Raw genomic sequence first — 18,579 nt, forward strand, 5'->3', positions numbered from 1 at the left:
AGTACCGCCATGAAGACACCTGTTTCAATCTGAGCACCTCACCGTCCACCTGACTCAGTCTGTCAGACTGTGTCTGCAAAACAATTTTGAGCCAACTTTTTAAGGTTTCAGATGAGATCCTTCGTAAAGCATTCTGCAGTATTATTGATTTTCCTTCATTTCACATTCCCCATTTACAACAGTGTTCTTAAAACCTGTATGATCCCACTCCATATGAAGTATGAGAATATTACCAGAGTGCAATCACATTTACTTCACAGCTTCTAGTACAATTATTATATATTTTGCTATATTGTGCATTATAGCCATGACCAAATAAATAGCTTTGTTTTTTATTTTAGCAGTCAGTCATCTTTTTTTTTTTTTTTTTGAGGAATTAAGGGGAGAAAGAGAGAAAGCCATTTATATTCATCCTCCTGGTTACCATTTTGCTGTGCTTTGTTCCTTGTTGATTTATGGCTCCATGTGATATTATTTCCCAACAGCTTTAGCATTTCTTGTAGTACAGCTGTGCTGTAGGAGAATTTTCAGTTTTTGCTTTATTTTAACTGCACTTTGAAGGACATTTTTCATTGTGTGTCAAATTCCTTTCCCCTCTAGCTCTTTAAAGATGCTATCTCATGTTTTTATAACCTAGATTTTTCTGAAGAGAAGCAAGTCGCATTTGTAAATTTTTGCACTGTCATTTTTCCTGTATCATCTGTATCATATATATGTATGTATCATATATATATAATTTTTAGTAAAGGGCAATTTCATTATGATTAGCATGAATGTGGTTAGTTTTATTTTATCTTGCCTGATTTTTCCTAAAATTTCTTCAATCAGTTAATGTTTGCACCAAGTTTAAATAATTGATTGTCATTATTTGTTCATGTTTTATGATCTTATTTTTTTTCTTCCCTTCTGGGACTCTAACTACCTGTTTATCAAATTCCGCAATATTATTCCAGTCTTTAAGATTTTAAATTTCATTGCAAGTCTTTCAATATTTTTAGACAACATAATTTCTTAATTTGTTTTTAAATTGGAGGCGCAGATTTACCTCCTAAATGACCACAACAGCCTATCTGAAGTCAGGAGCCAGGAACTTCTCCCAGGTCTCCCACACAGGTACAGGTTCCCAAGGCTTTGGGCCATTCTCAACTGCTTTCCCAGGGCACAGGCAGGGAGCTGGATGGGAAGTATAGCAGCAGGGACATGAACTGGTGCCCATATGGGATATCAACACTCACAGGTGGAAAATTAGCTTGTTGAGCTAGTGCACCCTCTCCAGACAATGTAATTTCTATTGACTTGCATATTAGGCTGCCACTTGTTATGCCCTCTCCTAAATGAGTGCTGTTTCAAGTCTCAGAACTTCTGAGCCAGTTTCCCACTAACTCACCTGTAAGGAAGTAGGTGATGGCCCAAGTACATGGTCCCCTACCACACATTTAGGAGACTCAAATGGAGTTCCTGACTCTGGCTTCAGCATGGCTCAGAGCTGGTTTCTGTAGCCATTTAGGAAGTGAATCATTGGATTTAATCTCTCTCTCTCTCTCTCTCTCTCTCTCTCTCTGCCTTTGAAATAACTATATAAATCTGTTTTAAAAATATGTTTGGTTTTGGTTCTACATATTTGAATTCTTTATTGTCCCTTCCTCTGTTGATGTTTCTCATCTGTATAGTCCTTATGTGCATCTTTTCTTCTGTGTTTGTATAAGTATTTTAAATTCTTGTCTGCCAGTTCTGAATTATGGACCTTCTCAAGTTCTGTTTCTATTAATTAATTTTTTTTTATTTTGGTGCATACTTTTCCACACCAAAAATATTCAGAAAAATTTTCTTTTTTTTTTCTTTTGTGATTCATGTTACATTGTTATTTTGTCCTCATTGTTTGTCCTAAAGGATGTTGAATTTTTTCCTGTCAAGACTCAAATCACTAACTAATTAATTTTTACCATCAGGCATGATTTTAACTTTTGCTTGGCTAGTTTAATTATTTTTTCTTAGTCACAGGGCATATCCTTTACTGTAAAGAACTCCTTATTCTTTAGCTCTGATATTTCTCATATTCCAGATAAGTGGCTGATATCAGGTGAAATCTGAATAACATTAAAACTTTTAGCATTGCCAAATCTCTTGTATCTCTTTGTAGGATAGCTTTGAGCCTCCACACCAGGACCCACCTCTGGACTCTGTGGTGTTTGTCACCCCTGTATGGGTTTATGTAGACCTATTTACACCTAGCTCCCCTAGGAAGTATGCTAATTCCAAAATCTGCAGATGATTTTGAACTTACAAGTTGTTATACGTCCCTCTTTGCTTAGGGAGATCACTGACTTTAGCTTGGGCTTTCCTTGCTTGAGATGTGATCTGGATCAAGCCCCAGAGTGGGAACCAGCCGAGTGTGGTGGTCATTGGGCCTTGTTCTCAGTGAGTGCAGTCCCGAGGCACCTGTGCTCCACGCCTCAGGGTGGTCCTGTTCATTCAGTTTCTCAGTTTCCTTCAGCAGCAAAGCATGTGTCTGCTACCATTTGCTTCATCGTGGTGGAGGCAGGCTTCTAATTCTCTTTCAAGCATGCAGATATAGGTCAGGAAAGAGTGGAAATTCTGAAACAGTAGACTATGCCTTAGATTGCTGACAATATTTTCAGCACATAACCATTGTCCAGTGAATGTAAACAGAATGCATCATTTTCAACTGAACTAAAGTTCTCCAATAAGATTGAATTTTATTGCTAAGACTACAAAAAAAAAAATCCCTCTATTATTTTTTGTTTTTTTTTTTGTTATGTATACACATTATTGGAGGAACTAAAATGTACTGACTATAACAGAATAAATGCAAAATTGGGTCCCGTTAAAAATGAAAACCCACTGCCAACTCAAAAGTTATTTGGCTAAGTTTTTGTGTCATCAACCTCTTTAGGTAGGATATTAAAGATTAATCATTTAAATAAAATACTATCACCCCAATATTCCACCAAGCAATATATCTAAGATATCACTATTGGATACACTGCTCATGAAAGTTGTTAACAGTAGAATTCTCCCATGGATAGATCACGCTTTAAGAACTTTCTGTTCATAAAGGGGAAGACTCAGGGGGAAATCTTTTTCTCTCAGACAGACATTTAAGTAGTAGACCTGAGATGAGCAGTGAAGTCATCCTGCATCTGTGCAGCCAGAAGTTATTGAGGTTTTGATAAAATTTCCATTGATCTGGTCTGAAACATCTCAGTGAATATTTGAATTTATTGAAACTTTCAATAAGCTTTATAATAGATGATTTTGGAATAACTTTTTTTGTTGTTTTTGCCATAGCTTAATAACAGACTGAAAATTGCAATATGCATAAAAATATTTCTTTTAGGAAGACATAGGGTGAAGTTATGGGGAAGAAGAAGCCAGCAGCAAATTATGCTACTTATGGTATATTTTGATTGGTGGTTCAAAAAGAATATTTAGAGTCCAGAGCAATGGTGCAATTGGGTAATCCTCTACCTCCAAACATCAGGATTTTGTATGGACCCCTGTTCATGTCCCAACTGCTTCACTTCCCATCCAGCTCCCTGTTTGTGGTCTAGGAAAGCAGTAGAGGAGGGACCAAAGTCTTGGGACTCTGCACCTATGTGGGAAACCTGGAAGAAGCTCCTGGCTTCTGATTGGCTCAGCTCCAGCCATTATGGTCATTTGGGGAGTTAACCAGCAGATGGAAGATTTTAGTGCAAAGTCTAAATGGATAAGGATTTTCTCTGAGTTCAAGGAGAGCATAACAAAACAGAGTTTAGAAAGGTTCTTGTTGTAGGACTATCATTTATGCCCAACTCAACAAATAGATAGATTACAATTTTTATTCTTTCTTATATTCAACTCAACTCAGGTAAATTCAAATTACATTTTTGCTACTCAAACATTTCAAGCAGTGTATATAGTTTAACTTGTCGATTTCTCAAACATCCTTTAGTATTATCAGCAAATGCAACATTTCTGAATAAAATGCAAAGAGATGTCGGTAAAAAAAAATATATATATATATTTTAAAAAGCAACTATTACTATAGGAGATTGGTTGACTCCTTTTCTCTCTTTTGTCTACTAGGTATTATAAGACATGCTGCTCTGTGGATCGCAGTGGGGACCTTGTCATGTGTTGGGGTCATGGCATTATAGAAGCACCTGGAGCAAATGAACAGAGCAAAGGGCTCATGTGGACTACTCACCTGGGGAATTCAGGTGAACCGAAACCTTTTGGCACCTCACTCATTACACCCCTAAAATTCTCATTTGGTTCTTTCTTTATTATTGTGCTTTTTAAAATTATCACAGAAAAATTTGTAAATGAATGTTAGTTTTGGTTTCCATATTATAAAACAATAACTCATGGCAGATTTTGGGTTCCAGGAAATTTATTTGACTTACCCAAACTCGTTTATTTGAATTACCTAAATTTATCTTTTTTCTGAGTTACTATATTTTATTTCTTATAAGAAAACCCTGGCCACTTACAATATAACTGATGTGACAGAAGATAAAAACTAATTATAGATTTGGTTTTAAATTTGAGAAATTTGGTGCTAAATGGAAAGGTGTGATTTAAACAGAGGAAGCATTACACAATGACATAGGACAGTAATTGATAAAATCTTAGCTTGCATGGAATTTAGTATAAATTGAAGATCATTGGCACTAAATACAAAAGGAACTTAGAAAAGAGAGAGGAGTAGGGGTTGTAGTTTTCAAGACTATGTTGGAAACAGAATTTCATTAATCTAGTCAATTTGCTAACTAGTTGTCTACTTACAGGACATACCAACTTAGTAGGTTGTGTTTCCTTTGGAACATTAAATGAGAGCTATCTAAAAGATATATATCTGTGGTTCAAAAAGAAAGGAAATATATATTTCTCAGATGAATGTCAAACACTTAGCTTCCTGTTAACTTCTACTTTGGAAACAATAGATTCTGGTTAAGAAAGAAAAGAAAAGTTCAAAGGCTAGCACAATTGCTGTAAGTTCATCCAAGTATAAAAAACTGTCATGAAGAGAGAGTTTTTTTTCCTAATCTCAAGTTTGTGACTGGGGCAAGTATGATGACTGAACAGGTTAAGCTTCAACCTTGTAGCTCTGGCATGCTCAAATCAAGGTTGTAATATTGCTAAACAAAGGAAAAGTTATAAGGTATTTGGAAATGGAAATAAGTGAAATATTGATTTAACAGATGATGAAGTCTGCATTTGTTTCACTTTAAGAAATAAAGCTAGTAAAAAAAAAAAAACCCTTACTAAATAGGAGAACAAGAAGAGATGAAAAAACAGGAAGTGTCATTGTGGACAAAGAATAGGAATAGTGGAAGAACAGGAAAGTAACAGAGATTCATAGGTTTATTGACAAAGGAAGGAGGTAGGTGGGAAAGATTACGAAAAAGTGAAATACACATGGAAAGAACAACGCCTATTGCATGGCTGTGGGTGATTGGAGTTGAGTAAAAAACTGTATCTTTGGCAAGAATGCAGAGTGGTTCACCTACACAGTCATCAAATGTATATAGGTAGGTGGGGAAAAGATGACAAGTTAGCCAAGTTTCCAAGCCCATAATGGACACAGGTGGTGGTTATGTAAGTCTTAGAATGGGGTTTTGAAGACGAAGTCTCTTCCAAATTATCTCTGGGCAGATTGAGAGAGTGGAGACATGCAATTTCAAGATCAAGGAGCTTCAACAACATTGGCACCTGCACAGCAGAAATACAAGTAGAGAGAGTAAAGCTACTGCCACTGGACAGCTGTGGGGAAGTGTCGTGCAGACAAGAGTTGAAAATCTTGACTGCAATGAAGTCTCTGCATCATTTGTCTATTTTAATGTGCTTCTCTTAGTCCCTTAGTACCAAAGATCATAAAAGAAATAAATTATTTATCTCATCTCAGTTTTCAATATTGCATTTTGATTCAGTTACCTAAAAACAGAAAATTTATGCTAGAACTAGTTAAATACAGCAGAAATACATTTGCATCTTAATTCAATCATGTAATATATTTTTTTCTCTAAAAATTATGCTCATTTCCTGATCTCATTTGTAATTACTTAATTTTATATTTGTATATGAATTGGGTAATATGTACATTTAATTTTTATTTTAGAAATGAGAAACTAGTTATTTTCAGGCAAAGCTGTAAACAGTAGGTATAATATTTTTTTCTTATCTGTCCCTTTTCTGGTGAGAAGATTTTGATCTGTATTAGCTTTAGCTTTCCTTTTTTGCTTCAAAGAGGTGTTGGAAAATAAACAAAAAAGTTTTTACTACTTGCCTGGAAAATTATAATCAATTTAGCAATTTGGAAACACTATTAGTAAATATTAAAATCCATTTCTCAAAGTGGCAGAAATATGTGCAACATGGTACATGCTATAAAAATTCTGATTTATTTCCCATATTCTCTATTTAGCCCAATTTATTTCTGTCTGCTAAACAAATACCTCATTTGGTTCTTGTACATAATTCTTATATCTCCTTTGTATTTCACATAAGAACTCTTCCAGTTCAGTAGAACTAGGTTCTTAAATCTAGAAAAGTCTTCTGAGATTTAAAAAGATGATGAAAGAAAGGAACATTCTATGTGCAATTAAAATCTGTAAGTGACTCTGCATTAACAAATGCTTTATGTAATGAGCTAAAAATACCTGCTACGTTGGTCACCTTCCATCAGCAAATATAAAATATGTGAGACAATGAACTCACAAAGGAATTAGAGGTAAAGGACACACATACAAAGCACTTGGACCCGGCCATTGTGGGCAGTGCTTATAGACTGTTTTTCTAAGCATGTGTTGAGTTTTCATCCTGTAGGAGAATCAGGAATACAGCCAGCACCGCTCTGCCATCCAAAGCCCCTGTCCACACAGTGTTCAGCACAAACACATACATCCCACGTTTCAGGGTTAGCTGGTATTATTTTAGTTAATTGCAAGTTTTTGATGCAGATTTCTCCTGGATAAAGAGTACTGAAAAGACTTGTAGGCTCAATTTTGCTTTATGTCTCTGAATATTCTTCCTCCTACTGTAAGAATTTGGTTATTCTTATGCCTTTGAGCATTTTTATGCCTTTAGCATCTGAGAAGTCCAAGCAATTGACATCTGCTCAAAGAGCTGCCCAAGCTACGGCGGATACATTCCATTAGTGGTTTTGTAAAAATTCATTTCAAAAGAGCCTTTAGATTGCTTCATTACAGAAAGAGCAAAATTTGATATCTGTTCTCTCTTTTATTCTGTTATAGGCTATCAAGATAACTTCCTGCAGGTGTCTCCCAATTCTCAATTCTTTGCTTCGCTTGGGGCTCTCCCACGACCAGATTCCTGTTCTGAAAGAATATGCTTCCTCCAGCAGCTGCCCTGCTCTCAACTGTTTCAAGGCTTAAGGTGATTAAATTAATGAAAAGGAAAATTTCATTTTCTATTCATTTAAAATCTTTTTTTCTTTTAACTTTTTTTTTTTTAAAAAAGAAACATTAATTTATTTAAAAACCTAAACCACAGAAGGAAAGGAAAATATAGAGAGGGAAAGTCTTCCATCTGCTGATTCACTCCTCATATGGCAGCCAAAGCTGAGCCTGGTTGAAGCTAGTGGCCAGGAGCAAGAATCACCTGAATTGATCTTCTGTTGCTTTTTCCAGGCCATTAAGAGGGAGCTGGATTGGAAATGGAGCAAAAAATAAACATCTCTACATTCCAAAAATTGCTTACTCCTAAGAACTCATAATTAACTCATGTTTTCCGCAGACAAAAAAGACCATCCTACAGTAAAACCTCCCAAACAGTGCTTTTTTTTTTTTTTTTTTTTTGCCTAAGAGTAGTACAAACTGAATTACTTACCTCTTGATTATACAGTGTCTAGTGAAATAGACTATGAAAGCAGCTCACACAGTCTAGGCTATGGTTTTTAGTAGCTGTCTATCACTAAAAATGAGCGAGCAGTTGAATAATTCAGTCTGCAAATCCACAATTTCTTCTATTATTGACCTACTTCAAGCAAAGCCTTTTAAATGTCTTTCTTTTTTCAAAGTGTTAGAATAAACGCTATGGCTTTGATTTCTAATGCAACAACAAAGATTGTTTTGGTAGTATAGATCGGTGTGGATAGAGTCAAAACTGTCAGCACAAATCACAGAAGTTACTTTTGTTTTAAATGCTTGGCACAACACTAAATTACTTCATGTTGATGTAACCGATGTCAGGTTATAGAGTTTCCATTAAAGAATCTGTGCTCTGTTGTCTTTAAACTCCATTGCTTGGATTATTCAAACATCTCATCTTCTCATCCAATCTTTCATTTAATCATCTCAATGGAATAGAACACACTGTTCAACACAGGCTAAATTTGACTTTGTTCCTACAACATAAGGACAAGCATGATTTTCTGTCTGCTGTCAGGGATGCCAGGGCTAACAGAAGAGACAGAATTTGGCATGGTTTAACTTCTGTATAATACATTGCTCAACAGAAGCAATTTATTATATGCTACAAAATGAGCCAATGTAACATTTTTGAGGACATTCATGAAGCATTCATCGAAAACTTGTCAAAGGCTTTTCAAAGATCATGCTTTTGGGGAAGCCTTCATCAGGTCAGCATCCTGGACTACATAGAAGGCATTTCAATAACATGATCAATAATATACTCATATTCAGTCTACATTTTATCATAACCATATATCATCAATGATAAATCTATATGTGATACAATAAACTCAGCCAAGAAGTAACATTGTATTAGTTTATGCTAAACAATTATTATCATTGTAATTATTTATTAATATAATCATAAATTTCAAATACAAATAGTACATTGCATAGCATTTAATAAAATTATATCCTGTGCAGAAGCTTATACAGAGAACTCACAATTAACACACATCTACTCTCAGACTGAGCTGTGTGTATTAAGAGTAAGTTTCTCATGGATCTGAATTATTCAGACTTATTATGGACTCAATTCCTCTTTCCAGCCCCTGTGTTACTGAATAAGTCTGCATTTAAACAGTAAGTTGGAAAAAACAACAGCATAATGACCATAAAGTTGTGATTCGTCAGTTCTTTCTAAATACAAAGCATTCACCAAATCTTGCAAATCCCACTCTTTTGGAAGCATTTTTCTCTTTCTCCTCTTTTTTTTTTTTTTTGGAGGGGGAAATAGACATGAATTATTTATTTGTTTAATGCTTTATTTTTCTGCTGCAATTTATTTCCAACAATTCTTTCAAATATAGTTTTCATTTTTAAATTATTACTGAAAAAAACTGTGTCATATAGAAGAGGTCTTACTAAAAAGTGATGATCTTGGGATTAGCACAGTGACTTAGTCAGCTAAGCCTCCACCTGCATCGCTAGCATCCCATTTGGTCGTGGTTCATGTTCCAGCTCTGTTTCCTATCCAGCTCCATGCTTATGCCTTGGAAAGTAGAATATAGCTCTAGTCCTTGGGCCCTGTGCTCACACGTGAGACCCAGAACAAGCTCCTGACTCTTTGCTTTGATGGTTCAGCTCCAGTTTTGTGGTCATTTGGGGAGTGAACTATTGCATGGAAGATCTTTCTCTCTTTCCTCCCTGCCTCTCTCTCTCTCTCTCTCTCTCTCTCTCTCCCCCTGTAAGTCTGCCCCTCAAATAATATATATCTATATATTTTTAATTGATATGCTGTGATTGTCACTTATGCTTGGTAAGTTTCTCTCCCACCTGGGGGATCTCATTCAACAAAAATCTTTTTAGAAAAATGAGACTAAGTAAGCCGTGTGCTTCATATGACTCATATAAGCAGTTCCTTAAAACTGTGTCTTTCAGTCCACACTTCACATTGTGAAGCATTTCATTCAGATGTACACTTTCTCATAGAATACTTGACATTTTGCAGTGTTTTGTTTACAGCTTGGGTCTGAGACCTTGTGACAGAGTTCAGGCAGAATTTTTAAAAAAATCTATAAAAGATCTTGGAAGAATGTGTCTGAAATACTAAACAACACTGCTCTTCAGGTGGCTTGCTCTTAGAAATGGGGGAGGATGGGGCCTGGAGTGATAGCCTAGTGGCTAAAACCCTCACCTTGCATGAACCGAGCTCCCGTATGGATGCAGGTTCTTGTCCTGGTTGCTCCATTTCCTTTGAAGCTGCTTGTGTCCCAGGAAAGCAGCAGAAGACAGCTTAAAGCGTTAGGACCTTGTACCCACATGGGAGACCTGGAAGAAGCTCCTGACTACTAACACTGGACAGACTCAGTTCCAGCCAAAGCAGCCACTTGGGGAGTGAACTAGTGGAGTGTAGCTCTTTCTCTCTCCATCTCCTTCTCTCTGGAGATCTGACTTTCCAATAAAAAATAATAAATAAATCTTAAGAAAAGAAAGGGGGTGGGAAATCAATGTCTCCTATAACAGAATTCACAAATGAAAAGCAAAGCACAGAGAAGCAAGCTGCTCATGTGCACGTCTCAACATTCAAGGTGGAGCAAGAAAATTCCTTTGAGGTTACCTGGAATAGAGCCATGCAATATTTCTAGACATAAGTGAAAGTTTTGGGCTGCGTTTCCAGAATGTTGAATATATCTACATACAATATAAACTTCCATGAATTTTCACATAATGTTGGAGTTTTATAACCTTCATCCTATAGTCCTTAGCCAGAAACACTAGTCTAATTCTGAAACGATAAAAATGACCTTAATAGGTAGAATACCTGCCTTGTATTCCTGAGACAGTCCAGCACTTTACATTAAATTACTTCATCATTTTCTGTATAATAGGCCCTTAAAATGTTTTGAGATAAGACTATGTGACACATATTAAGTGTGGAAATAATCCAAGTGTTACTAATCACTATTTGTTAGGTCTTTCTCATTTTGCATCTTTTAAAATATTTTTCATTTAAAACTTGAGGGTTTTGGTAAACATTTGATGTCTGTGAACCACAATCTGCATCATTCAGAATACTATTGGCTAATTGTGAGAATTACTTCAGAGAAGACAGAGTCTCACTAAAAGAACAGTAAACATCCGAAAGATCACTTATCTTTGCACAAACAAGACAGCTGTGGCCAGAGCAGCGTTTTGTCCAGGGATGTGTAGTTAACTCGTCATAGATTGCTGATAGGAACTCACCAATAGTATCTGCACATTGCTCAGCCTTCTCTTCCACAAAACATTCTCATTCTGATTCACTCCCAGGAACAAGGCTCTTCTTGACATCTGTATGCTTACATAGGGCACTGCTTTCTCTTTTTTCAGATTTCCTGGTTTCTTTGAGTTGTTTTCTTCCCTTATTATACAGTGCCTATCCCACCCAATGGGGTCTCTGCATGTTTGTATCCGTCTACCATTTCTCTAGAGCCTTGTTAAAATATTATTGCCTAATCAATTATTGATGAAAGGTCTGCAATTACAAATTGAGGCTCTCCATGTTTCACATCCAAAATGAAAACCTCTAAATAAACCCAGAGCATAAATTCCTCTTATATAAAGAGCTTAGTGAGGCAAAATTGACTAGCTTTCTGTTTAGTCCAAAATTGCTTTCACAAAATAAAACAGAATAAACCAATTAAATGTAATTGTGATCCCAAAACCCTAATGTGTAGGCTCAGTGGGATGACTCAGTAGCTAAATCCTTGTCTTGCAAGCAACAGGACCCCATATGGACACTGGTGCATGTTCTAGCTGCTCCACTTCCCATCCAGCTCCTTGCTCAAGCCTGAGAAAGCAATAGAGAATGGGCCAAAGCCTTGTGACCCTGCACAATGTGGCTGAGGCCATTCTCTCAGGACTGAGAAGTGATCAAGGTGGAAAAGACTGAAAGTAGCTGGATGATTTTTCAGTCAGAATAAATAAATCTAAACTTACTAATGTGTATCTGACAATAAGTATGCAACATATTTGGTGCATGAATGAATAAATAAATGATATGTTGGACTAGATATGAAGATCTACAACGACTAATAACAGAATAAAATGAGTTAATATTGAGTTTCCTAAATTACCCTTTCCTTTAAAGAGGTAAAAACCGAAATGGAAATACAAATGCTGGATCAAATGGTCAAATGGAAAAAAAAAGTTTAAAATTAAAATGGTAATCTTCAAATTAATAGAATAAACAAAATAAGAAATAAAAGAAAAACAGAAATAATCTCTACATGATGAAAATGTCCACAGTGACTCTGCTGAAGATATGTCTCTGAAGGTAGTTCATTTTCTCACCACAGCCTGAAAATACTAGAGGAATAGTTTTCTTTTATTTTTCACCAAATACAGCATTAGATATATATCCCTTACTTGTATTGATGCCATTTCATCACTCATGTACAGCTTCCTTGTGTAATATGTTGTGTATTTTAAATTTTTTCTTATATAATATATACTTTTCTCATCCTGTTTTATTAAAAAATTATTTGTTTATGTGTGAAAGGCAGAGATGCAGAGACGGAGAGAGGTCTTCCATTTTCTGATGCATTTTCCAAATGCCATCAACAGCTGGAGTAGCACCAGACCGAAGCAAGGATTCAGGAATTTACTGAAGCATCCTTCACGGGTGGCAGGCAAGCTGGAAAAATCAGCTGATGCCTCCCTGAGTGTGCATTTTGAGGACATTGGAATCAACCATGGAGCTGAGACACAATCAGATCCTCCAGTGTAGGCTGCAGGCATCCCAAGTGACATCTGCTATACCATATTTAAAAGCCTATATCCACACAAAGGCTGTTTAACTAGATATTTGAGACAAAAACCTAGGCAACAAATTTCCCATGCACAACTCTGTTCACTTTTCCTCTTCAGATTGCTGAACAAAATGCTTTTGTATAAAAACCAATACTTCAATAACTCCTTCTTGATAATGATGATATGGTTGTTTAATTATTTTGCTTGTTGTAACAAAGATCTATCAAGGATCTAGCCTTCCATTTATTACCAGACAACCAGTCAACACACAATGGTAATATAAATTGCCTTTTATTAATTTTATGCATAATTAAAATTTCATTTGAAAGTCCCAAATAATAAAGATAAAGGTTGAAGCCAGAACAAAATTGAAAGTGGTAATAATTACACTACCATTTACTGCCCATTTTGAGATTTTATTAAATCAATCTATAAATGGAAAGTGAATAAAGCTGAGGAATAATATACTGTTATCCTATTAGCGAGGATGAAGGAAACCCTAGAAGATTTTGCCAAGTAATTTAACCATTTATGTGCAAATAGCTCATGGGAAATGAATAGGATTTATACATTGAAAACAAATTTTACCTTTTTCTTCTGGTTTCTTTTTAAATCTGGCAATAGCAATCAGATAATCAGCTATTTAAATTTTTGTGATTTAGTTTGGAGGCTAATCTTTATATCTTTATATATATTTGTGTGTGTGTGTGTGTGTGTGTGTGTGTGTGTGTGTGTGTGTAGGACATATCTGAGTGTGTATGTGTGTGTGCATGTGTATGAGAAGAAGGGAAACATGCTACCACCTGCTGCTTCACTCACCAAATGACCACAATGAGCCATCATTGCTTCCTCTGAGGGTCTACATCAGTGGCAAGCTGAAGTCACAAACAGTGACAGGGATTGAAACTAGCCACTTCAGTGTGGAATTCCTGCATATTAACCAGTGGGCTAAATACCCACTCTAGCAAATTAAGCAAATAACTTTGTGTCTTTTTAAAAACTGGCACTGCAAAATGTTTATTCAAAGTATAAATTCAACTCTGCCATTAAATATGTTATGTAAAGAGAGATCAATAAATTCGATTTCATAAAGAAAATATTTACTATCCAAAGTATTGACTTTTGTTTTTGAGATGAGTTAGTGCAGTACAGTCTCATTTGATCAATAATTATGTAGGATAACTGTAGTTTGTGTAAATATCTCATCAATAGGTAAACTTCGAAGAGTCGTACAGAAAAGTTAGACGAACTGAATCAAACTGTCCATCCTTGAGAGAGGCCTGTTATTTTTAGAAGCAACATTAATGTTTTGTAATTACCAAGACTCATTAGAAAATTGTGAGATGGCTTTATGTAGAAAGTTGGACGGCAAATGTAAAGGTCAGGATTCTTGACTGTAGGCAAGTGTGCATCATCAGATATCTTCACAGGTATTGTTTCAGCACTCATGCATCTGTCCCCATGCTTACACACTAATGAGAAGCTGAAGAAAAAGAGCAGGACTAAAATGCATGATGCCATTCATTTTCCCTCAGGTGAATCCACATCTGCTCTTGTTTTGAATTATACTGGCCTTCTTGTCCCCGTGTGTGCAGAATAAATTGTTCTTTCTGAGTTACAGGACCTCCTTCAGATTAACAAGGTGACATTTCCAAAACTAGAGTGACAATTTATTTAATGGTACTATGCCTAAGAAAAAAGTCATTTTTAATACTTTTGACAGAATTTTGCCTGAAAAGGTTATGATTTATTTTATTCTGAAACAGGGTAATCATTTACTATTATAGTTACAAGGAATTACTATGACCGAGATGTAACTATTTTATTGAAAACAAACTCAAAAACTTGGAGAATAAGTAGTGAGTCTGTGTTTGTGAAATCTTGACCTGCAAAACCCAGTAATTGTATGTGTGGTTCAAAATTTCTCTTGGAAACACCAAATAAAAATAGTACTCATAAGCGTATTGGCTAAGCCTACAACTATTAAGTAAATATTGAATAGTAATACTGATTTGCAAATACAGAAAGTCAGGCAAAAGCAGAAAAATCAAAATGTTTCAGAGTGCTATGTTCATAATTTAAGAATTAATCAAAAAGTACCTGTAAGCAAAGACTGAGAGGAAGATATTCGAGATGAAAGAAATAAAAAAGCAGCAGTTTCTTTCCTGTAACCTTTGAAATTTCACAGCTGAATCTGAGATAGTGGGATTCAGACTACTCAAATCACTCAAATTTTACAGATTTAGAAACTGGAAATAGGGAGTGGCTAAGGAATGGTACCTGAACTTATCGATTGGGGCTCTTCTCAACCTCCTCTCCTCTGATTGTTCTGATTAGTCTGAAGGAGCTGTGTCTGATCACCCTGGCTGTGTTTTGTCTTGATAAAAGCAATAGGTGTCTCTATTACCAAGAACCCCAGACTGAGGTGAGAGGCATGTTATCAATCACTAGGTGACTTAACATAGAAGTCTAAGCATTACGATTATATATATATATATATATATATATTTTGGTAATGAGGTTCACACATATTTCTAGAAATAAAGCTTACCAGTAATTCTCTATGAAAATGTTGCTTAAGGTTATTGGAGGTTATTTCTTCTAATTCCTTCTCTATATGAAATGCTTTAGAGTTTATGCATGAATGAGTTCATAAAGACTAGAGAAATGGAGAAACGAGATGGCAGAATAGGGTAAGGACACATTTAAACAAATGGAGAAACATTAGCCAGTGTGGAGCAGAGAGGGCACATTCTAGGAAATAGGAGAGGACAGAACAAGAGCAGAGGGGTACCTGGAGACTGACAGACACAGGAAAGTAGTGGATAAAACCATGTGGTTTTGACGTGACTTATACCTCAGTGGCATTCAGCAAGCAGCAATCTGAACTCCACCGGCAGCCGGAACTCTACCAGCAACAAGGCGGGAAAGGATTTTCACTGGGAGCTCAGGAGGTGAACCCAGACAAAGAAGTGCTAGTCATGCTGGTCTGTTTGATTTGACCAGGAGCAGAGACAGAGCTGTAGGTTTCAGACAGAACAGGATGGATTTCAAAGGCCCCTAGAGCTGAACCGGGCACCATTTGTGCAGGGAGACAAAGGCTATGAGACGGGACTGTGCATGCACTTAGTTGGGAGTGAACTCATTTCTGGCTCAGTGAACTGCAACAACGTGGCATCCTACAGGTTCCACGCAAGATAGGTCTGCGTAACCCCCAGATTGATGGTCAGCAGATCAAAAACTCTACTAGTGGCACATCAGGTGCCATTTCGTACAGTGTGGCAAAAGCTTTAAGACTGCAGAGATGACAGTGAGCTGCGCATGGGCTGATCTGGGAGCTAATTCAATGATCTCAGAGCACTGCACTGGTCTCACATAAAAAATAATACTGACTTTGGCATCATACAAGTCAAAATAAGTCCATGTGGCCCCCAGACCTAATGATCAACAGATTCCAGCAAGATCAGCACCACCAACGATGCAGCTATTTAGGATTCCTGGTGTCCCCCTAATCTTGGCAACTGCTTGAACCAGGAGTGGAAAAAAGTTTCTGCACAGACAACGGCGCAACCTCAGCATAATATCACAGGAGGTAAAAAGTAATGAGCCAGGAGTGGGGTTACAAAGACCATGGTAGAAATCTAACATAATAGCCCAGATCTGGAACTCGCTGGAGTGAGTGGCACAACTGACCGCAAACAAAGAGCCATGTATCAATCACAACAAGTAAAATCAATTTGTAGATCTGTGGGTGACACAGCTTAGGAACTTAAAGAATATGTTACACTGGAAATAAATGAAATGATAACTGACATATCAAAAATGAAGAATACAGTGGAACAAATTAAAGATACTGTTGAGAGTCTCCAAAATAGGATGAAAGAGGCAGAAGAAAGAATCTCAGAATTGGAAAATACTTCTTGTCACCAGGGGGAAACAAACAAAAAGCTGGAAGTAGAGCTGGGTCAAGCTAAAAAAAATATTCAAGAATTGAATTGAAAGACACTATTTAAAAGCCAAATATAAGAGTTATGGGAGTCCCAGAAGGTGCAGAAAGATAAGCCGGGTTTACAAATGTATTTAATGAAATAATAAGGGAAAATTTCCCTAGTCTAGAGTAAGAATTGGGAAACAACATCCAGGAGGCACACAGATCCCAACAAGGTTGACCAAAAACGATTTTCACCACAACACATGATAATCAAGCTCTCTTCAATCGACCATAAGGAAAAGATCCTTAAATATGCACGTGAAAAAAAAATCAATTGATATTTAAAGGAATGCCAACTAAACTCACAGGAGACCCCTCATAGGAAACTCAACAGGCCAGAAGAGAATGGAGCAACATATTCCAGATTCTAAAAGCAAAACAATTGTCAGCCCAGGATAACGTACCCAGCAAAACTTTCCTTTGTCTTTGAAAATGAAATAAAATTCTTCAACAGTAAAGAAAAGTTAAGAGAATATGCCTCTTCCAAACCTGCTCTACAAATGACGTTTAAAGATGTTTTCTTAACAAAGAGGAATAACACCCAATAAAACCAAAGGCAAATGTGAAGAATATCCCAGTAAGATAACAATAGAAGACAAAATCAATGAACAACCCATTGCTGAAATGACAGGACAAAATTATCACCCATACATATTAACCCTGAATGTAAATGGATTAAACTCATCAATCAAACATCATAGATTAGTAGACTGGATTAGAAAAACAAAACCCATGTATTTGCTGCCAATAGGAGACATATCTCTCCAACAAAGATCAGCAGAAACTGTATGAATTTGATGTTATTTTTTTTTTAGGTTCATCTCTTCAAAACACTTTTTTCATTAAATTTCATTAAATTCTTCAGCTGCATCATTTTCTTCAAATGGTTCTTCATTTTCTTTTTCATTTCTTCAGTAACACATTAGTCATTCAGTAGCATGTAATTTAATTTCATGATGTTTTTAATTTCTTTCTTCCTGTTGTTGATTTTGTATTGTGGCTTTTTATTTAAGGGGGTGAACAGTAACTGTGTAATACAGACTATCATATCCAGTAGCATGTTATTTAACATCATGGAATTATAAATTTCTATCTTTCTTCCTATTGTAGATTTTGTTTTGTGGCTTTTCATTTAAGAGGATGTACAGTTATTGTGTAATGCAGACTATCATATCCAGATGTGAGGATACAATGCAGCATGCATCTCTACTTCCAGATCAAAGATGGACTCCCAAGAAACCGTTTGTCAAATCTTGACAATAGGACGTTGGACTCTTTGCCATTGTCCGTGCCCGGAATGATGGAATGCTTATGAGGATCTATATAATAATAATAATATAGGGGAACTCAGCAGGGGTGGGAAGGAAAGTGGGGAGGGGGAAAATCCTATGGAACTGCATCATAAAATGATAACAATAATAATATAGAAATAAAAAAAAGAAATAAAATATTTCTTTAAGGGCAAAAAAAGACTAGCAAAGCGCACTGAACTATAGATGGGAAGAACAAGTATTTGCTTTGGGAAAGCAGCCCTGGGCCAAGCATGCAGGTGTGTGCTAACAAACCTGAAGGTTTGCCTCAGTGGTATAAGAGACCGCAGGTGCAGAGGCCAACACACATACCTTCCATGACTAGAAATTGTATGAAAACTTATTGCTCAGGAAGATTCATTTTGTATGGTCTAACAAGAACATAATCAAAGTTATGATTGTGATTTTATTTTTTGTAAAAAATAGTTACCAGGAGTAGATGTGCTGCTCGGTGGTTACAACTCCACTTGGGACAACCACATCTCATATGGGTGTGCCTGGGCTTGAGAGCTTACTCTATTGCCTTTTCCAGCTTCCTGCTATTGTGCCCTTTTCGGCAGAATTCCTTCTTGTGTAGCTTTAAATCTTCTCCTTCACCTCCTTCTCTTTC

The sequence above is a fragment of the Ochotona curzoniae genome, unplaced genomic scaffold (genome assembly GCF_017591425.1).
Source record: "Ochotona curzoniae isolate NIBS_2020 unplaced genomic scaffold, NIBS_Ocur_1.0 scaffold_4701, whole genome shotgun sequence".
Lineage (NCBI taxonomy): Eukaryota > Metazoa > Chordata > Mammalia > Lagomorpha > Ochotonidae > Ochotona > Ochotona curzoniae.